General features: G+C 51.6%; 1 long non-coding RNA gene across 1 annotated transcript; it reads right to left on the reverse strand.

The window, feature by feature from the left end:
* Positions 1 to 1,438: 1,438 nt before the first annotated feature.
* LOC102899630 lies at positions 1,439 to 13,922 on the reverse strand. Its single transcript, XR_441524.4, has 2 exons — positions 12,934 to 13,922; positions 1,439 to 1,688 (listed from the first exon to the last, which is right to left on the reverse strand). It is a non-coding gene; the product is annotated as an uncharacterized LOC102899630 (long non-coding RNA).
* Between the last annotated feature and the right edge of the window lie 8,317 nt (positions 13,923 to 22,239).

A 22,239-nucleotide genomic window follows, 5' to 3' on the forward strand; every position in this document is an offset into this window, starting at 1 on the left:
TCGAGCCCTGCCAGGTTCCATGGGGAAGGCTGGGCTCCCCAGCAGCTGGATCCCTCTGTGCCAAGGCTCTGCCAGTTGATCTGCCTCTCTTTAAGACCCCATTACCCCCTCCACAATAATCTCACAGCTCTCTCCTGATGAGGGCGTGTGTTCTGGCCACATGTTAGGCTTCAAGCAGACCCTGGTACTTGAGGGAAATTCTCTCCTTCACTGGCTGGAAAGGCATAGGGAAGAAAGGGAAGGTGGTGGGAGGCATGATCCCGATGTGTGTGTGCCCCGTTAGAGAGTGTCTGTATAGGAGGAGTGGCCTGGGGGGTGGAGAAAATTGTTGAGAAGGGACAGTGTCAGGAGCAAAGTCTTTATGATCATTCACCTTTGAGGTCTCAGTGTGTGTGTGTGTGTGTGTGTGTGTGCAGGACCAAGTGACAGAAATAGAAGAAGACGGTGATGGAGAGAAGCTGAGAGAGGAACAGGCAGAGAGCGAGAGAGATGGGGCAGAGATTTCCTCTAATGCACAATCTCTTTGCTACAAGCTTTTCAAGGATTCACCAAAACATTTGGGACCACTGTCCCCATTCCTCAAATCCACTGGCTACAAAACATTAAGACAATTTCAGAGTCCAAACCAGGAAATGTTTACCAGCTGTCGATGAGATATATGGCATTGTATCAACCAAATAACGTTCACTCAGCTCAACTCTTTTTTTTAAATTTTTTAATGTTTACTTATTTTTGAGAGAGAGAGACAGAGAGAGAGAGAGAGAGAGAGAGAGAGAGAGAACCAGCGGGGGAGGGGCAGAGAGAGAGGGAGACACAGAATCTGAAGCAGGCTCCAGGCTCTGAGCTGTCAGCACTGAGCCCGATGCGGGGCTTGAACTCACGAACTCCTGAACCATGAGATCATGACCTGAGTTGAAGTCGGATGCCCAACCGACTGAATCACCCAGGCACCCCACCACTCAGCTCAACTCTTAGAGGGTCATCTCTGGAGCCCATGGAGTCCAGCCTGTGGACAGTTTAACATCCAAGTGTTGCTAAGAGAGCAGAGCTTAAAAGTTCTCATCACGAGAAAGTAAATTCTGTAACCATATGGTGACCAAGGTTCACCAAACTTATCGGGGTGGTCATTTCACAATATATACAAACATTGAAGCATTACTCTGAACACCTGAAACTAGTATAATGTTGTGTATCAATTATACTTAAAAAAACAAAACAAAACAGAACTTCAGAGCCAGTGTTCTTGACCTCTATGCTTGAGGTTGCTGTTGCCTTGCTGTCTGCCAAGGGACACAGGGATGAGCAGGGGACAATGTCACCTGGGGTGGTGTGGCACAGCCCCAGTGGGTGTTGACATCTGGGGGAGATAAGCCCAGCTGTCCTTCCTCTCCCCCCCCCTTTTTCTCTGTGGCTGCTGCAACAAATGACCATCATCTTGGTGGCTTAGAAAAACCAAACTTTATTGTTTTCCAGTTCTGGAAGCCAGGAACCCGAAATTAGCATCACTGCACCAAAATCGGGGTGTCAGCAGGTCCACGGTGTGTCCAGAGGCTCTACGGGAGGGTCTGGCTTCTTCCAGCTTCTGGTGGCTACTGATTCCCTTGGCTCGTGGCTGCATCACTCCAATTTCTGCCTTTGTGGTCACATCACATTGTCCTCTGTGTGTGCAGTCTCCCTCTGCCTCCCTCCTACAACAGATGTGATGGCACTTAGGATCCACCCAGATATTCCAGGATCACCTCCCCATTTCAACATCCCTAATTTAATCCTATCTACAAAAGCCTTTTTACTTACAAGGTAACATTTGTAGCTCCCTGGTGTCTTTAGGGACTGTATTTCAGCCTACACATGACCCAAGGGTTTTTATCCGGGATCATCAGCATGAGCTATTGTATTCCAAACCTGCCTGCCTTCTCCCACTGACCACAGGGCCTTGACTCTCCCGTGTCAGATTCTCCCTGCTTTTCCCCTCAGCGTCAGCTTTGCGAGGCTGGTGACAGAGACACAGAGGAGGCTGCCTGGGTGGTGTCCCCCACGTGTGCCCCCAGAGCTCCGGAACTGCCTGCACACAGCCAGGTCACCCCTGTCAAAGCTTGGGCTGAATGCCAGAACAGCAGGCCCAGAGAGGAGCCTCGTTTGTCCAGAGACACAGCAAATCGTTCCTTCCTCCCTTCAAGAAACCGTCACTGGATCCCTTCCAGGTGTCAACCTCTGTTCCGACTGCTGGAAACAGGTGACGAAATCTCCCAACCTCTCCCCTGGACCTCCAATCTAATCAAGAAGCGAAAAGGCAAATTAAGCTGGCCATTCATTTCTAAACATGCACAGCAAATGTGAAGATATCATAGAGAAGGATGCGTGAGTGGGGAGGGAATAATTTCCCCTGCAAAGACTTGAGACAGTTAGCTTCTGAAGGCTCCGGCGGGGGGCGGGGGGGGGGGGATGCATGCATCCCAGGTGGGTGGCAGCCAGGGGGAAAGGAACATTCCAGGCCAAAGGAACGACATGCAAAGTGGTCTAGAGTCTGAAAGGGTGAGGGGGGCTGAGGGAGCTCATATGGCACAGAGCTCTGTGTTTGGGCATCCTTTGCTGTCTGCAGTGGGTCGAGGGTTCTGGGATCGATTAGCGATGTCTGCCCCCAGCACTGGGTAAAGAAGCAGTGGTCTGCATGCCATGGACTAGCTAAATCTGGGCTAGTGGCTTCGTAAACGAGTCCTCTTCTCTGGACTCTGATGAGAAAATCTTCCAACCCTGAGTGGTCCTCTTTATGCGGTGAGGGAGCTGACAGATTTTTATGAAGAAGGGTGACTTGTTTACCAGTTGGGAGTCTTTCTGCCTCGTCTTATACAAAGCATCTTCCACATTCCATCTTGTTGAGTTTCATAGCAGAACTTTATAAAGCAACCATCCTACCCGAAGGTGACCAGCTCATTTTTAATGGAAAGCAGAGGCATGAATCAAGCAAGCAAATATTCTCAACCCTATTCCCCCCAACACTACCCTTTCTGTAATTTTTTTTTTCCAGAGGAAAAGTGAGAGGAAGTCTTTGGGAAAACTGGCCTCACCATCAGCACATCTCAGACCCTCACATGTCTGGCTCAACACCCCCAAGCAGCAAACCAGTACGTGCCACAGAAAAAAAAATTCTAACAAGACATTAATAGATAAATAAAAATAGCTTCCACAAGAAATGACGAGGACTCACGCAACAAAATGATTTCTTTCTGTGTGCGTAAACTCATGAATAATCAAATCGCACAGTCCCCAAATGAGCCAAGTACAGCTCTTGTCAACCCTTATCCCAGTTTCCTCCTGGAAGGTCACCTCAAACCTTTGCAGGCCGGGGTGGCTCTGCCCCTCACGGCTCTTCCTCCCACCCCCTCCTAGCATCCCCACCTCCTCCTTATAGGGGAGAAATTAATTCCCAGTGCTATGGAAACGTGCAGAAAATCTGAATGGCAGGCTGGGGCAGTGCCCATGAATCATCAAGCAGAAAGGGGAGTTCGATAAAATATTGGGGGGGTCCCCAGGCCATGGCTTTTGTGAGCTGAACCAGAGCCCTTGCTTCAAGCCTTTTTATGTGTCACATTTTAACCTACCAGCTGCCTCGAGAAGCAAGATGATCTTCCCTGCCTTTTTTCTTCTTCCTTTAAAAAAATTATTTTTTTATTTTTTTATTTTCCCTCATGTGTTAAGGGAGGAAACAGTGACAGGGACAAGTGACAGCTCGCTAATTATTCCCTTACTGCCACTGCTGTTCTGGCTTTGGACGCATTGCTCATTTCTCCCCGTCTTCGCACTGAATAATGCATGGGTCCCTATCTGTATTCAAGCGGCACCTCCGGGGACCGCCAGCCTAACTAGCTGATAACTGATTCAGTTTGTAAGCAGGGCCTCTGGGAGTTGCAAGGAAAAGTAGCCAAGAACAAATTTAACACTTCTTTCTCATTTCTTCAGAACATCAAGGAGAGGCAGGTTGGGAAGCAGGTGGGGGTATGTGCTGGGCCCTTGGAGGGCACTTGACCTCAGGTTAGGAGAAGACAGAGTTTTGGCTGTGCTGTGGGGAGGGAGGAGGAGGAGGAGGAGGAGAAAGTTAGTTGAAGTCTTGCTATATGAACTAAACATCTCGCATGCATTGTCTCTTTCAAAGACAAGAACCCCTTGATGGCAATGCATTAGCAGATATATTGGTTAGCTTCTACCATGATAATGCTGCGTAACAAATGACCTCCACATTTCAGTAGCTGTCAATAACATATATTTATTTTTTCTTGCTCAGGGGTCTGCAGGTGGGTCAGCCTTGCACTGATCTCGGCTGTGCTCAGCGGAGCTTGGCTGCAGACTGCAGGTGTGGCTCAGATCTGCTCCATGTGTCTCATTCCGGGGCCCAGCCTGGAGGAGGAGGCTCCTTGATGGCAAAGGTGCTGTCACATCTCTAGCCACTGCCTGTATCACGTCTGCTAATAGCCCATTGGCCAAAGCAAACCACACAGGCAAGTCTGGTGTTGAGGGGTGATGGAGTAAGTGTCCACCACCCTGAGCCCATGGCTGGGGTGTAGAGGTCTAATACTGCCATAGACGGAATCTCCAGAACAATCCTTTTTCGAAATCAGAACCTTTCATCCCACTGCCCGAAGCAAATACAACATTTACAAAAAGACTTATACCTGTTAACCTCTAGATTGGGCTTCTCATTAAATAATACCAGGGTCTGCAAATCAAATGATAGTGATAATCTAAACGGCAATTTTTTACCCAATGTCTACAGTACCAAGTACTGTTTGAAGTGCTTTTATATATATCAACTCATTTTCTCCTCCTGTGAACACAAGAAAGTAGGTACTATTGTTGCCCTGTTTCACAGATAAAAACAACAGGCACAGAGAGGTTAGGTTATTTGCCTGAGGTCACACAGCTGATAAAGACCAGGGCCAGGGTTGGAGGCCAGGCTGACTGCAGACCCTCTAGTTAAAAATGGATTGTCATATAAAAGTTTGAATTTTGGACGTAGACGCTATGGTTGAAATGTCAGAGTGCAGTTGGCCTGGGGAAATATAACTGGGAAGGGTTAGGGTGGTATCTGGGCCAGGACCAATCAGTCTCTGGGGGTCTGGACCTGCTTGAGAAAAGCCACTCGCACCCAGCCCCACCCTGTAGGCAGAGGGCTTCCTGAGTCTCCCTCTCTCTCCAGGTCAACCTCAGTCCTGCCAATAGATGACGTGTTCAAGAACCTGCTGGTGGAATTGCTAACTTTCTCCCACCAGGCTGGGTGGGCCAGATTTCTCTGGGAACTATGGGTGCTGGAACGACACCTGGCTTTCCATCACCAAATGCTCCCCTTGCCCCGCTTAGGCTGGTGACCGCCATCCCCCTTCACCCTCCCCTTCTTCCCCGATTGGATCTGGTGGTGGCTCTTGCTTTATGGGTCTTGCTTTACGAATGACAAGGGGACAGGGTAAAGGTGCACCCATTTTGAGGTCAAATGTCTATCATCTGGTCCACTTTTAGAATCAGAAATCTGATCCTTCATGAGATGAAAACGGGTGCCATCTTGATTCCACGCTCTAACAAGGGTCGTGCCCGCTCACAGGGCTTTGGGTTCTTAGAGCCTCACACAGTGTGTGGTGCATCGTAGGAGTTCGGGGACCCATGGGTGAATGAATGAATGAATGAATGGCTGAATGAATGCTCATCCGCTCAGATAAATGCTTTTCAGAGAAGTGAAGCCATTTCAAAAAGACCATTCTCTTGTTCAATAACTACGGAGCACCTACCATGCATCGGGCACTGTTCAGAGAGGCTAGGTATCCAAAATCTTTGCTGTCGTGGTCCAGCAGATACCCAACATAATGTCAGGTGGTGAAGAATAAGGCAGGAAGGGGGGAGGGAGCGTGGTGAGGGCTAGCGTAAGCATTCTCCCCTTCTTGGGCATCTTCTCCATCTTCTCCATCTCCACTCCAGGCACTGTGCTAGACGCCTCATAAAGAGCTCCTCCACCGCCCCGATTGTATCGTCATCATACCCATTTTACAGGCAAGGAACTGAGGCTCTGATAAGAGCCTTACTTTGGTAGTCACACTGCGACCCAGTCTGCCTGCCTTGCCTGAACTGGGCAGGCAGGTGGGGTTCCCTGGACCTCCCAAGGCTGGCGGGTCAAGGAAGCCAGGTGCTAGGGGTGGGAGGGCACTTGGGGCCCCTACAGCTGTCCCCTGCCTGGGTGTGCCATCTGCATCCAGTTGCCCAGCGTTGTCTCCTGGGGCAACACTGGGCTCTCTGTCACAGGAGCCGCATGTCAAGGCAGAAGCGGGGGAGGCAGGCGGGTGTTAGCAGGTGGTTTAAAATAGCAGCACGTCCCCATGGCTGCAAGAGCTTGGTCCTCCAGCCTGGTGAGAACACTCGGGGAGGAGATTCCTCAGCCCGGCAGCTACCCCCTCACAGGTGGCCCCTTTGTAAGGAGCCAGAGAAATTGTGCTCAAGTGCAAGGTCCCCCCACCCCTTGCTCCCAGGGTCTGTGGGATGAAAGCCGCACTCCGCTCTCCAGAACCTTCACAAGCTGCCCCTCCCAGCTGTCCTCACACTCCTTTCTCTGGTCACCCTTGCCATACTGCATCCAAGACGTCCCTTGTGCCATTGCTTTGGCTGGTCAGGCTGCCTGGAAGGTCCTCTCTGCTATCTTCCCCACCTGGAAAATACACGGAACGCAGCAGGTGCTCAAAAAACACCAGTGGGATCCACTTATACGTGTTAAAATCTTACCCTTTGCACCTGGCTCACTTGTCAGTACCTCTGAAGAGTCTTCTAGATTCTCCCAGGGGCAGAATTCCTCCTCCTTCCAAGACTCTATGGCCTACACTCGGATCGGGATTGGAGAAACCTCCAGTGCTCATGGCTGCTGTCTCCAAGCCTACTGACTAGGTTGGCTGCTGCACCGATGGTAAGGGTCGCATTCTCTCAAGCAGGGGTGGCAGATGACGGGCACATCACGGGCACACAGGCCAGAACTCTCCTAGCCATGCACCTGGCAGACATTGCTAATCAATCACGCACCTTTCTTCTCAAGCCCTGGAGCCCCAGGCAGCCATGAGCAATTGACTGGAGCTGGCATCAGGATGATGCCTCAATGGCTTCCCACTCCCAAGTGTCATTGCCTACTGATAAACGACCTCTAGAAGCTTGCCTTCGTGGCTGCCTCAGCCATCAGACTGGGAAGCTCTTGGGGGCACGACAGTGACATTCATTTCAGCAGCTCCTCCTCCCGGCACAGAGCCTGGAGAACACTAGGCACTGAAGAAGTGTCCGTCAAGTGCGGGAATCTGGGAAGTGGGGACAACCCATCACAGTGTGCTGATACATACAGAAATGCCTCACTAAGTCCACTGCAAGTCTTTTGGGTCCTTCTTCCCACCCTCTCCCCCTTGGTCTCTGGGGAGCAGTCAGGAACCCGGGAAACCCAAACCGTGGGTTCGTTGAGATCAGTTCCAAATAAAAAAATGGTTTCCCCAAGACTAGCTGCACAGAGACACAAGGTCTAAGATAAAAGATCCTTAGAACACGGAGGAGAGAGAGGGAGCACCCAAGAAAGCAATCTTGCCAGGTCCTGTCACCTCCCTGAACCTCAGTGTCCTCATCTGTAAAATGGGGATAATCGGACTGCTGTGAGATAATGAATGGAAGGTCCTCATTAGAGGATGATGATGCTATCACACTGCTCACAGAGATCTTCTCATACAGGGAAAGCTGCCTTCAGAGAATCTCGAACTCCGGCCTCCCTCTGATTCCCATCCTCCTGGGACCTCTCGCCTCTGGGAGAGGTCCCAGAAAGGAGGCCCAGGAGGCAGGGACCCCCAGAAGAGGAGGGCTTCGAGTTCTCTGAAAAAAGGAAGAGAGGGAGTCCTTCCCCTGGGCGTGGAATGCCATTACATCATCACTCTGTGGTCCCACTTTACAGACGGGGAAACTGAGACCTGAGAAACAATGAAACCAGCCTAGTGTCATGGAATAACAATGATCTGCATCTGAACCCATGGTGTTTTTGCAGAGCCATCCTGTTTATTGGAAAGGTACCCACACTGATAACTCATTCATTCATTCATTCATTCATCTGTCTTCAATTATATTGAACATGTTTGGGAGGAGTTCACAGTCTAATTGGGAGAATGGGGTGTGATCTGACATGCTGTTGAATTACTTCAGTACCATAGGAAAAGTAAGCTAAGTTTGGGGATAACTTCACAAGAGGGCTATATTGGCTGGGTTTTGCAGTGCAACTAGGAGTTGATGAGGTAGCTAAAAGGAGGAAGGGCATATCGGGCAAGGCAGATGGTAGGAGCAAAGGCAGGGATCCATGAAAAAGCTTGGTGTGTTTGGAGACCATTTGGCAGACTTGTGTGCCCCACCTTAGGGACTATGGTGTGTATAAGCAGTAGAAGAAGCCACAAGATATAGAAAGCTGGAGCCTGGAGGTCCCTCCACGGCATTTGGGCTTTTCCCTGTGGGCATGGGAGTCATGAGGAGGTGTCCTGGTTCAATTGCTTACACCTCAGCTCCTACTTTCCCTCGCACTCGGCTGCCTGGTGCCAGCCCCGGGATGGGGCAAAGATCAGCATGGACTTTCTGCACCGACCATGCTGCTTCCCTGGAGAGACTCTCTGCTCCAGGAATTTAAGCCCCAGAGACCCCCAAAGCACAGAATCCCACTGCTAAGACCTCTCCAGCTCACGGACCCAAGGATTTAGTGAAGTGCGCCATTCACCTGTTCATGTGGTCGTTTGGTTAACACAGCTGAAAAGCCCCTAGCGGATGATGTATTGGTTAGTTACAGCTGCGGAACAAACCACCCCCAAATCAGTGCGTCATGTCAAGGATATCTTACTGGGCAGTTATTTGTCTGGGGCTCATCTTGTCGGAGTCCATGTGTGCATCCGCTGGTCTGCACAGGGCTCTGCTCCAGACCGGGCTTGCTGGGGGTGGGGTCCTGTCCATGTGTCTCTCCTCCTCCTCCTGGCAGGCTAGCCAGTGAGCAGGGGGTTGAGGCAGGCGGAGGAGGTGTGGGAGGGACACAGGGGAGTGTCGAGGGAGCTCTGGGATATTTGGCTGTGAGAACTCACAGAATCTCCCGAGGGGCCGGCCAGGCTTGTACGGTGGGGTCCCCAACCCAGGTTGTGATAAGGAGGGTCAGGAATGCCCAGACAAGGTCATGTCAGGAGTGGAGGAAGTCCTCATGTTATTGGCTCCTCCCTGTTTTCCAGTCAATGCTTGAGGCTGAGTCCACCTTTTCCAAGGGTCAAGACCCCACCCCGGATCCACTCGGTTCAGCATACCCTGCTTCAGAACCTCCTCCAAGGGCCGCCCAACCAGCTGCGAGGGGGAGCAAGCTCCCCCTTTCCTCAGTGGCAACCCCCTTGGGGAGGAGGGAGCAGATAGCAGAACGGTGCTATTTACAAGCTTTCAAATGGCTTATTGAATCATAAGCTGAAATCACAGGCTGTAACCAAATCAGCGAGGACCAGATTCAATAAAGTAAACAGGGAGGGGGGATAAAAAAAAAATCCCACCTAGAAGCTTGTTAAAGCCCTTCCCTGCCTCTCCCGGCCTTGGTTTCTTAACGTCTCATTGTTTCTGGCGAATAAACCCAGCCTGGTCTGGTTTGATTCCAGTGGCTATTAATTCCATATGTGGTTTATGAATGGAGGAAAAGGCCGTCATTACGTGCTCTTGGAACTTGAAAAGAACCCAACGGGTGCCTCATCTGTGCCCTGCTGGAGCAGCCGAGGACTTTGCTACAGCGCGCGGGTCTTGAATCCTAACAAATGAGTACTTTTCGGGTGGGGAGCCGGGCCGCCCACCATGTGCGGTGGTGACGGTGAAGTCTCCAGGTACAGGGTCCCTGCTCCTAAGGAGGTCCCGGAGACACTCAATGACTCCGCGGGGGTCCTGTGTGTGCACGCGGGACTTCACCCTTTATAAAGCACCTTTGCACATTTCACCTGAGTTATGCTACGAGGTCAGGACGCATAACGCCGGCACAGCGCCCGGCCCAAAAAAAGACGCCCTCAAATATCAGCTCTTGTTGGTGTTACGAGCGGTATTTCCTATTAACTGCAGGCCTACTGTGTGCCCGACGCTGAGCGTATGTTGCCTCCAATTCAGTCAAATTCTGCAAACCTGGCATTGGGGTGCCCGTGTTACAGACGAGGATCCCGAGATGCAGCCTGGCCCAAAGGCATCAGCGGGGAAGGACAGATGTTGGAGTCAACCTCAGAGCCGCCAGGCTCCGAAGCCATGTCGTGTGCACAGACACTAACTCTGAGAGGGAGGCAGGGCACTGCTTACTTTTATTCTGCTTATCAGGCAAGTACCCCGGCGTCTCAGAGAGGTTAGGTGGCCGCAGGGCGCAGCGAAGCCGATCTCAGGGAGACGTGACGATGCCCTTTTCTGAACTGGCCGCGCAGGCTTTTGTTACTTTAGCGGTCACGTCGGCGCTGGCCAGCTGCCTCACTTCACAGATGGGTAAACTGAGGCTCAGAGATGTGAGTGCCTCGTCCAAGGTCGTTCAGCCAGGAAGTGGCCAGAGCTAGGATCTGAACCTACAGCTGCCTGTCCCCAGAGCTTGTATCCCCACCATGGCCATGCCCAGTTCTGGAAAAGCAATTGTGTGGCCCAGATGCCAAGCCCCTTGTCCCCTGGATGTGCCTGATGACAATGTCCGCCCTGCTTTGACGGAGGCCGACTACATCCTTCTCCAGCTTAAAACTGGATTCCCTGATCTAGAATCCCCTGATTGTAGCCTTGACCTTAAGATTTCGATCAGGGGGCACCTGGGTGGCTCAGTCGGTTAAACATCGGACTTCAGCTCAGGTCATGATCTCAGTGCTGGTGAGTTTGAGCTCCACATCGGGCTCTGTGCTGACAGCTCGGACCCTGGAGCCTGCTTCAGATTCCCTGTCTCCCTCTCTCTCTGCCCCTCTCCCACTTGCACTCTGTCTCTGTCTCTGTCTCTCTGTAATATAAATTAACATAAAAAAAAGATTTAGGGGCGCCTGGGTGGCTCAGTCGGTGAAGCGTCCAACTTCAGCTCAGGTCATGATCTCACAGCCCGTGGGTTCGAGCCCCATGTTGGGCTCTATGCTGCCAGCTCAGAGCCTGGACCCTGCTTCAGACTCTGTGTCTCCCTCTCTCTCTTTGCGCCTCCCCCGTTCAGGCTCTGTCTCTGTCTCAAAAATAAATAAACGTTAAAAAAAATTAAAAAAAAAAGATGTAGATCAGATTCAGAATAGCAGAATACTTAAGAACCCGGGACTTGGGTTCATTTCCCAGCTCTACCTACCTCTGTTTGTGAAACTCTGGCCAAGTTATATTCCTTTTAAGCCCCCGACTTCCCCATCTTTAGAGATGATGGTAGAGGCATGTTTCTTCCCGGATTATTGTGAAGTCAATACACACAGCTAACATTCAACGAGACGTTTCTAAACACTGTGCACGTGTTCGTCTCCCCAATCCTGGACTTACCCCCACATTACCGGTGAGGACACCGAGAGAGTAAGGTGACTTACCCAGGGTTGCATGGAGTTGGAGTCTGTACCCAGACCCAGGGTGTTCCCGAGTGCCCTGGTCACCCAGAACCCTCAGCTGCCTCTCAGTTAAATGAGGAAGTGTCACAGCCCACGGGAAAAGCAAATGAGGGTCCCATCGTTTAAGGAGGCTTCCAGTTAACAACGAGCAAAGCCTTCAGCTGCAGGGCTGGTCCTGGCTTTGAGGGAGGTTTACCTGAGAACCACACTCCACCTCTGGAGCACACCTGTCTGACCCGGGCCCCTGGCCAGCCCTGCTTGCTGCCTCTACCCTCCATTGAAACTGCTGCTTCTGCCACTTCTGAATGTGCCCTGTGCACTTTCCTGGCCCTGAGCCTCGCACCTGCCACACCTGATGCCTGACTTTGCTTCCCTGCCCTGGACCCCCAGCAAGCACAGACTGAGAGAGTCAGCTCAAAACACCACCTCCTTCTTGAAGCTTCTGGAGATGCACCCCCAAGGCAGCATGAATACTCCTCTCTCTGTGCTTCCCGCGGGGTGGAGTGGATCCCCCTTGGATCCTCACCCATCCAGGTTATGATGGCAAGTCTGTGTGTCTGTCTTCCCCACCAAGAAATCCTTGAGAGCCAGAACAGGGACGCGTTCATCTCTATATTCCATCTCTATGGAAATGGAATACAAAATGTTTATTGAATGAAAAAATGGGACAATGAATGGACGAATGAAAGAATGAATGAAAGCATGGATGAATGAATGAATGAACGTATGAACGAATGAATGAGGTTTTCCTCCTGGTTGGATTGTAGCTGATGTCTAATCATCCATCATATGGGACCTGAATTCTGCTCCCAGCAACCTCACTGCATTAGAAGAGGCACATTGCTTTTAAGTACCCCAGTTTCCCCATCTGCCAATGAACAGGGCACTGACTAGCCCACCTCCAGAAGCATTTTGTGATTGCAGATTCTTCCTCTCCCCTCCTCCCCATGCCTCCTCTCCCAAGGTCCCATCACGGTAGTCTGGCTTCCCTGCACCCCTTCTCTCCCTAGCCCCCTCTCCCCCATCACCAGCAAGGGTCCGGAGATTTCCTGCCTAAATCCCACTTCTCCTCCCCAATCCTCGCTGCTCCTCTGTGCCGGGCCCGCCTGTACTGTCGCCTCTTGCCTGGATGCCTATAGTAGCCCTCAACATATCTCTCTTCTGCCCTCCAGCTCCCTCCACGCACTGCACACTCAGCAACGAGTGCAGTGTTTTCAAAACACAGGCTCCCTGGGTCCTGCCTCAGCCCTGGTGCAGGGGGCGTGGCTAGAGTCCCTGGAGCGGGGGCGTGGCTAGCCGGCCCCGCCTCCCGCTTGGGTTCTGTGGCCACAGTGACCTTTTCTCTCTGACCGTGGCTGCTTACCTTGCTCGGTCCATCATACCAGCTTTTGCACGTGGTGCTCCCTCCGTCTGGAAAGTTCTCTGCCTCCTCCCCATGATCAGATTTCAGCCTGCTTATCAGGAGCCTTAATCGGAGGACGCACAGGGAAGCCTTGCACAAAGGCCTCCCCAGAGGAGATCAAGCGTTCTTCTTACATCAGCTCTCCGGGCTCGCATTTCTTCCGTTTCTCAGCCTTTCTCCCGGTTCCCAGTTTGCTTTTACTTGGGAGAGTTTACACATTTGTCTCCACCCCTGGACTCAGATAAAAGATACCTAAAAGCAGATCACACACTCTCCAGACACTATCTCCAGCACCCAGCCCCACGCCCGCAAGTACTCACAAACATCGGAAAATTGGATCGCCGTGTTCTCCAGCTCAAGGGTCTTGTAGTCCCCGTCCAGACCTCAGTTTCACCAACTCTGAACTGGGCTCAGGATGTCCCATCTCTCTGTACATGCCGGCGCTCTGCAGGAAGTCTCCAGAACCACCTGGAGCACAGCGAGGCGCTCTGAGGTCTGGAAAGGACCTCAGAGCCTCATGGGGTCCTCATGGGGGGGACCCAGGCGTCATGATAACCGGGCCACCTCTGGATTTCGCGGCCATCTGCTTGGCTCGCTGAGCACTGGGAACCAGAGCCAGGCCCCCGCGTCCTGTGACGGGTTGGAGAACAACGTGCTCTGTGTTCAGATCCGCAGAGGGAACAGAGCGAGGTCACTGTACCCTGGTTGAGGCGGTCATGCTCTGTAAGCGCTGAAGCCGGGAGGAGGTGCCGAGGGGCTTCTCCGGAATTTCCAGAAGAAACTGCGGGCGTTTGTGCTTCGCCCACAAGACAAGCACCACAGGCTTGAGCTTTTCCAGTGCGGTTTGGCAAACCGGATTTTTTATAGTCCCCAGTGAAAACTCTCTTTTCTAATCAGATTACATTTAAACAGACAGTATTCTTGTTTATCTGCAGTTGGTGTTTATTCCTTTAGAATTATCTTCCCAACGCCTGGCGTGTGCAGGCGTTGCCTCACATTGCCGTCATGCGGGCGGGCAAGGCCACCGTCTTTTCTGGGCCCGAAGGGAGCCTGGAGATAACGAAACCCATGGTTTTGGGGGTGCAGACAAGCAAAGGTCTCTGTGGGAGCAGCCTCGTCGGGGAGGGGAGTGGGGAGCCACAAACCCTTCCCTCAATGCTTCCCTGAAGAAGCATTTTTTTTCCATTGCACTACTTTAATGGTAAAATTTACCGTTTTAACCATTTTAAGATATTTTATTTATTATTTTTGAGAGAGAGAGAGCACAAGCGGGGCGGGTGCAGAGAGAAGGAGGGACAGAGGATCTGAAGCGGGCTCTGTGCTGACAGCAGCGAGCCCGATGCGGGGCTTGAACTCACCAACCACAGGATCGTGACCTGAGCCGAAGTTGGATGTTCGACTGAGCCACTCGGGCGCCACCCGCCACCCCTCCCCCGCACCCCGCCCCGCTCCCCACCGTTTTAACCATTTCTCAGCGTGCTGTTTAGTGACACCAAATACGTTCACACTGTTGTGCAGCCATCACCACCTTCCTTTTCCAGAAGTTGCTCCTCTCCCAAAAAAGAAACTCTGTCCTCAGTAAATTATAATTCCCTCATCCCCCTCTCTCCCCAGTCCCTGGCACCCACTATTCTACTTCCTGTGTCTATGAATTTGACTCTGCTAAGTACTCCGTATAAGTGGACTCACACAGTGTTTGTCCCTTTGTGTCTGGCTTAGTGCACTTAGCATGACTGTCTTCAAGGTTCCTCTCGTCTTCAAGTTTCATCTCGTCTTCAAGGCTCATCTCATCTTCAAGGTGTCTTCAAGGTTCATCTCGTCTTCAAGGTTCATCTCGTCTTCAAGGTTCATCTCGTCTTCAAGGCTCATCTCGTCTTCAAGGTTCATCTCGTCTTCAAGGTTCATCTTGTCTTCAAGGTGTCTTCAAGGTTCAAGGTTCATTGTAGCAGGTGTCTGAATTTCCTTCCTCATTAGTCTGAGTCATAATCCACTGTATGGACATACCACAGTTCGTTTAACCACCGATGGACACTTGGATTGTTGGCTATTGGGGATAGTGTTGCTGTGAACTCATGAGGTGCTGTTTCAGTCCAAGTCTGATGCCTGAGAAGGAAATATCAGCATGCATGGAGATTAATGAGCCCGTGAGGTGCAGTGGAGAGGGCTTTCGGGGGGGGGGGGACTTCTGCTTGAACCCCAGTGCTGTCATTTCCCGGCTGTGTCAATTTCCTCACCTGGAAGAAGAGGGAAAGAACACCCGTCTCCTTGTGCTGGTGTGAGATTTAGAGCACCGAGGGTGGTGATTGGCACAGAGCAGGTGCTCAGGAATGTGGGAGGCCTTACTCATTTCATGCTCCCGCCCAGAACCGCCGTGCGTGATTATGTTGTTTGCCGCCTACGGGCACCTGGTCCAGGTACTTGCGTTGCCGGTCTAAATCCAAGGGACAGCTTCCAGCCACACAGAGGCTTCTACGTGCTCTTGAACTCCCCAGTCTCGATCGGCATAGGCACACGGGCTCGTCCCTAGTCTGGCAAGGCACAGCGAGGCTAATCAAACAGCGTAAGGCCACACGGCAGCACTCAGAGCCTTCTCTGGTATGAGGACCTGGCGCTAGGCCAGAAGAACAGAACAAGGTGTGCAACCGGGAGCCTTAGGCAGGCAAGCGGAGGAGGGCCCTGGGCTCCCCTCGGCGGCTCCCCACCTCCCCCTCTCGCATTAAGAAGCAGAAACTGAAATGAAAGCTAAAAACTCCATCTCGTTCGTGGCCAGGCCCCACCTTGGGGAGGTGGCCTCAGAGTGGCCACCGAGACAGGGCTCTGCGTTGTGGACCGTGCCCCCCTCCCAGCCCCCTCCCCAACTTGTTCCTTCCATCCTGGGATCATTTTCCAGACAGCCCAGAGCCCAACCCGCCAGACTATTTAGTCTGGGTTTGGTGACCCCCGTCTGACTGCAGGCAGGCCGCGCTCAGGTTTCACGGCCTCCTCGGTATGATCACTGCAGGCCCCCTCCTGGCTGGCCCTGCCCTGGCTTCCTACACAAACACTTACCTTCAGGCAGAGGATTTCCTGGAACACGTGGTTAAAGCAGCCACCGGCTTCCAGAGGGAGCTCCGAGGCCCTACAACACAGCCCTCTGTCCAGAGTCCTGCGGGCCCCCATTTGTCACTCTCAAACAAACACTCGGACTTAGCTGGATGGCCATCGCTGTAACCTCTCCCCGACTCCCTTGACCCCTGACTACGGTATACACAAGTTCATTAGCAGAAAAAAAAAGTGATACGAATTCAAAATGCTTTCCCATCGGTGAATGGGCACTAGATCAGCTATTTGTTCTTGTCCCATGTCTCAGATGGGGAAACTGAGGCCCTGGAGAGCGAAGGAAAGGGATGAGCCCAAGCCCATGGGACGTGGCAAAGCCGGGAATTGAACTCGGATCTTTGGGCTTTCCGCGTCACCTCGACTTCGAAGCGGTTCCGTCTCTGCTTCTACTCTCTCCCCATCACCACCTCTCGTCCCTTCTGGGCTCCTCACTGCCTTTTAGCAACGTTGTCTGAGAATCTCCCGACACCTCCTGAGACACTAGGGAATCGGGTGTCCTGGAAATAGAACTTCCTTATTCTTGTCATCTTGGGTGCGGTAGCACAGTCGAAGGAGATGTCGGTGGCCCCCGCATCCTGGAGAACTCCGACGTGATAAGCCAAGTTCCTGTAAAAACCTGTGTGTCTGGCACTTTGCCAGAAGCGCTGGCAGTAACCAATATTAATGGCTCCTATTCTGTGAGCGCTCAGGGTGTGCCAGGCACTGTGGGAAGTTCTTTATGTGCGATTCTTTCGGGAGGCTGAGGTAGCCACTGTGTCTCCTCTCCGTTTTACAGCTCAAGACACTGAGGCCCGGAGCGGGCAAGTGACTTGGAGAGAGTCACACGGCCAGCAGGCAGAGGAGCCTGAACTCCAGCCCAGGAGCCACACTTTTCCCCTCCAGAGGATCCCATTTCTGGCTCACCACTCTCGGTTAGGAAGGAGGGAATGGGGCGTAGGAGTCTTTTATACATGTCTGCGTGGGTTTCTCTTTTTCCCCTTCACCGTGAACGCGCTTGGTTTTCATAATGCTAAAAACAAAATGACATAATCCACGATAACAACAAAAAGAAGCAACATGATCCATCTTGGTGCCCAGTTGATTCTCCTTTAAATGCTTGCATGTAACCAAGCCCTCTTTACGCCCCCCTTCACGCGCGCACCGGGGCTAACTGCTGTTGACAGTTTGCCGTATATTCCTGCAGATTTCACGCCCTTATCAAATGCTAATATATATGCAGACGTATCATTTTATAGGGCTTTCGAAGCTGTACATACTTGCAATATTTGATTTTTAAAAAGTCAATACGGGATGCATTGCTTTTGCTATTGGGAAGAGAATAAAGATATTAAAAATTAAATCAAATTGCAAAACATCCCCGGGTTGGGCCTCTCAAAGTTGCGAAGGCAAAGTTCTCTTCCGGAAAGTCCCACGCCAGCAAAGCTGGATTCCCCACAGAGATGCCCAGGAGCCTGATGGCTGGCCCTTGTGCTCGGCTGGGGACGAGGAGTAGGGGGACGCATCCGATTCCCACCTGCTCGCCTAACCACCCCCTCCCCGCTGTCCCTGGTCGATAAGCATTGTGTACAGTTTGCTGACTCAGCAAAACACACCCCTCCTGCTAGCTCTCTGTTCGGATTGGAAGGTGATTGCCTACTGGCCAATTAATTCTGCTTTAATTGCTCCGGCTCTAAAACACAGGCCTAAACAGCTAATCTGGCGGGGGATGGGGGGAGCAGCAGGGGTGGTTCCCCTAACCCCGCAGATGCTGCTCTACCAACTCTGGGGAGATGCTGGAAGAGTCTGGGCAAAAAAAAACCCCAACGTATCTCCGCAGAGTCCTCTGGGTCATCTGGAAGGAAGGGGCCACAGGCCAGTGGGGGGTGTGGCCCAGAAAATGAGCCAGAAAGCAGTGGAAAGGTGGTGGTGGTGGGGGATCTAGCCCCACTTCTGGCATTTATTACTGCCTGACATGATGTTGTTTTTTTTCCTCCTGTGGTCTGCCTTCCCCACCTCCCCCACCCCCCACAAATGTCAGCTGCCGGCAGGCAGGGGCCCTGTCTAGTTCAGGGCTGTATCCAGTGCTCAGAGTGTCCAACATACAGTAGGTGCTCAATAAACAGTGGCTGATTCAATGAACACATCATGCCCTTCCTAAATCATCCCCTGCCTGCAGCTGCTAGTGAAGTCTCTGGAGAATTGCAAGAGATCGATGGGGAAACTGAGGCCTAGGGAAGGGGGTTGGTTTGATCAGGCCAGTGCCTGGCTCAAGCCGCCTTTCAATTTTGCTCTGTAAGGATGGTCTTTTTCCAAATCGCCCTGTCACCTCTGCAGGACTAGTGAGTGAGCCTGTCACCGGCTGTCCAGAACAGGAGGGGACAGGGAGTATCTGTGCCACTTTCGTCTGAAAATGGCATCTGTATCAAACTACTCCTGGACCTCGCAGCCAGCTCATTACACACCAAATACTGAGTTCTCTCCTCGGTCTGTGCCTGGGGGGGGCCACTTGTTGGGGGGCGGGCACTTAGAACTGGCTCTCCTGGGGATCAGCAGAGCCGGCCCTCGAGAGGAAAATGGTACGCATCTAATCTCTGACCTTCGAATGAGGGCAAGGACTCATCAAAGATTTCAGATGAAGGGACAGGGCCTCCGCCTAATTCTGTCCTCACCTCAAGCCATTCTTGGCTGTGGATGCCCTCCAGGGTAGCCGGGGAGGTGGGGGAGAGGGGGCTGGGAAGGAGGAAGGAGGAAGTGAGGCAGGAGCAAAGGAGAGTAGGGGAGCCAGCAAGGCAGGCTGGGAAACAGCACAAAGGGGGCAGGAAGCAGAGGAAAAAAAGAAGACAATAGACAAGGATGCCAGCCCATTTGGGGTGGAGGGAAGCGCGGGAGGAAACACACAAAGCCAAAACAAAGAGCAAGAAATAAGGGGTAAAAAGAAACTCAATAGGGCTTGAAACAAAGCCATGGAGAAAACAAAGGGAATGAAAAACACCAGCAGCAGCACCAGGAGAGAAGGCAGTGGAGGCGTCCAGAATGTCATCTGCCCATCCCGAGGGGCATCTGGGCCAACCGCCTGGCCCCAACCTCGCCCAGGTCCCTCACCCCAGCACTGGTACCCACCAGCTCCCAGGAGCCTCTGGGGCAGACAGCTGGGCCTCCTCCCGCCTCCCCAGCCCACCAGCTCTGATTGGTCAGTTTCCCAGGGCAGGGAGGCGGGCTATGCCCACCCATCTTTGCCCCAGAGACCCGCACGGGCTTCCTGAAGTGTTCTGAGCCACCCCGAGTCCTCCCTCCCCTCCTTCCCCACCACCTAGAAAGCTGTCCAAGTGGAACAGCCTGCAGCTATTACAATAAACACCTCAGCCGCAACCTGTCTCTCATTTGCATATTAGCAGCCTTAATTCTGATGAAATATGCAAATGTATGCAAAATGAAATTCATCTCATAATGACACAAGGCGATTAAACAATTTTTATGCTTAAATATTCTGTTTAATGAAATCAAACAGACCTGCGCGTGTGACAAATTCTCCACAGCATGGAGAAATTAGGGGGGATTAAAAAAATAATAAAAAAATATATATATATATGTATATATATATATATAAAAGAATACCAAACCACTAGCACCCCCAGCACAGCCTAGATCTGCTTCACCTTTTTGGTAAAATGAAAGGGGGGAAAAGCGTGTTTTTGATAGCCAAATGAACTGAAAATTATGTTACTGAAAACTGTTAAAATAAGTTAGAAGCAATATGCCTTTGTTCCAGCCTCTCGCGAGTAACCTCCAAACCCCGCCCTGCTCCGCCACAGTATGGCCATAATGTATTTGTCCTCCAAGGTGCTGGAGGGAAAGGAGGCCCGCTGGGCAGCAGGGAGGCCGATTCGGGCACCCTCTCAGTGCCAGGGAAATGGAGCCAAGAGCCCTCCACCCGTCTACCACCAGGAGGCTGGCCAGCCGTGTCTCCCAGACAAACTTTCTTGCTCTGATCACCTGGGCAGAGCATGGTCTTGCCCTGGCCATTGGGAGATAGTTTGAGGGCATTTGGGTTCTTAGCCTCGTTTGAGTAAAATCTATTCTGGTATTTACCTGGAGGAAAAGGGAGAAGAGTCAAGCAGGAGAAGGGGAAGAGGCAAGAGGGGGAGGCACAGGGCACAGAAAAAAGGATGCAAAGGAAGAGGTAAAAGATCGGGGAATGGAGAAAAGAGGGAAGGAGACAAAAAGGATAAAGAAAAAGAATCGGTAATGGCTAACAGGTTTGATCCATGGCTATGTGTTTTTGTTTGGTTTTGTTTTTTTAATATTTGATCTCCTGGTCTCTTCCTATCAACCCTGTGAGTTGGGTATTGGTATAACCAGCCAAGGTTCAGAGAGGTTAAATAAGTTGCCCAAAGTCACATTGGAGAGATAAGCCAAGGGAGAATTCAGAATTTGAATGCAAACACAAAGGATGCTGAAGCTTTCTCCCAGGGGGTGAGGGTGGGAGGGAAGCTGGTCTACAAACTCACCTTAGGAACTCTGGGATATTTGGGTGAACCACCAGGAGTTAATTTCCCTACTGACCCTTAGGCTTCTGGGGGGAAATCCATTTGGGGATCGAATGGGGGCCCATGGCACTGTGTGAGCAGTAGTAGGTTAGTCTTCTCTGTCCTCCTCATAGATAGGGCCCCCGCACCCAGCCCCCTCTATTTCATCACCTTTTAACTACTGATTTGTTTGTTTCCATCTTCCAAACAGAATGTGCTTTCCAGCCCGGGCAGGACTCCCCACTGGCTCACGTGGAATGCACTCAGGAATTGCTTGTTCCTCTTGTGTCTTGACTTGTTTCCCGGGGTCAAATTCACCCTCAACGTGGCTGGGAATGCTTCCCCAGCGTCCCCTTCATTTCCCAGTCCTGGAGTAGGAAGAGGAGCTATGTCTGGAACCCTGGGCTTCCTGGGGGTGAGTGACACCCAAGAGGAGGGAGCAGCTCCTTTGAAGAGGAAAGTCTTGGTAACCAGTAACAAATGAAAGCCTTCAGCTCCTATGGGGCAGAGATATCTCAGAGAAAAGTTGAAAGCAGATTCGAGATCAATCTGTCTGCTCTCTCCCCCACCCCAGCTCCACGCGGCCACCTCCCTTTCATGGACTCAGAAGCAGGAGGCGGGGGCCAGGGAGACTTTGCTTTTACCTGTGCCCTGTGACCTCCAGCAACTGGCCTAACCACTCAGTCTGCCCAGCTGAATAATGGGAGGGACTTCTTCCCATAATTCCCGAGTTCTCTTTTGTTTCTGATATTTTAGAATTTTTCTTCAAAATCCAGAATAGGCAACTTAAAAAAAAAAAGATAATAAAGGCAACCACAGCCTCCACATGGCCATGATTTACCGAGCACTGCCTGGGCGTAATCTGCCACTATTCTAAGCGCTGGCTTACATTTATTATTGCTTAATCCTCACGCTCCTGTGAAGGAGGAGCTATTATCATCCCCTATGGCAACGAGGGAAACAGAGAGTCAGAAACATCGGGTTGTTGGTCTGAGGTCACCTAGCTGGTGAAGAGGCAAGCCCCGGACTGAAACCCAGGCATTCAGGCTCCAGAGGCTCCTTCTCTAGTAACAGCAAAGGCTAGCATTTGGTGTATGCCTGGCACAGCGTGCGGCCCTCTCATAGCAGTCCTGGGAGGTAGAGAACACATTTATTTCTGTGTTATGGATGGAGAGATGGAAGCCCAGAAGAGGCCATGGGCATGTCCAAGGTCACACGAGCAAGCCCCTGGCTGTGCAGACAAGTATCCAGGTACCCCAGCCTGAGGCCGACAACTGTGCGAGCAAGAAAGCTGCCTTGAATCCTCCAACTGATTTCTAGGGATTCTGGGCCATTTATCATCTCCATCCCCTCCTGGTCCTAAGGTTGATGGACTTTGAGACAGGGATATTTCATTAGAAAATTAGGAGAAGTATTTATAATTAATATTTCAATTAGAAAGGATATAATTGAGAAGATATTAGCTTCATCACACGGCTGGTGACAGCCCAAGGAAGCGAGGGCACGTTGCTTTCCTGGGGAGTGAGGTGGGCTCATCTCATCTGCTTAATGAGGGAGTCACGTGGCCCTGGAACAGGATAAAGAAAAATGTTCAGTTCAGCAGAGCATCACCGTGATAGGACATCGGTACCCCCATGTCTCTGTTTCCATGCCTGGTACTGAA

Source organism: Felis catus, chromosome D3, assembly GCF_018350175.1.
Source record: "Felis catus isolate Fca126 chromosome D3, F.catus_Fca126_mat1.0, whole genome shotgun sequence".
NCBI lineage: Eukaryota > Metazoa > Chordata > Mammalia > Carnivora > Felidae > Felis > Felis catus.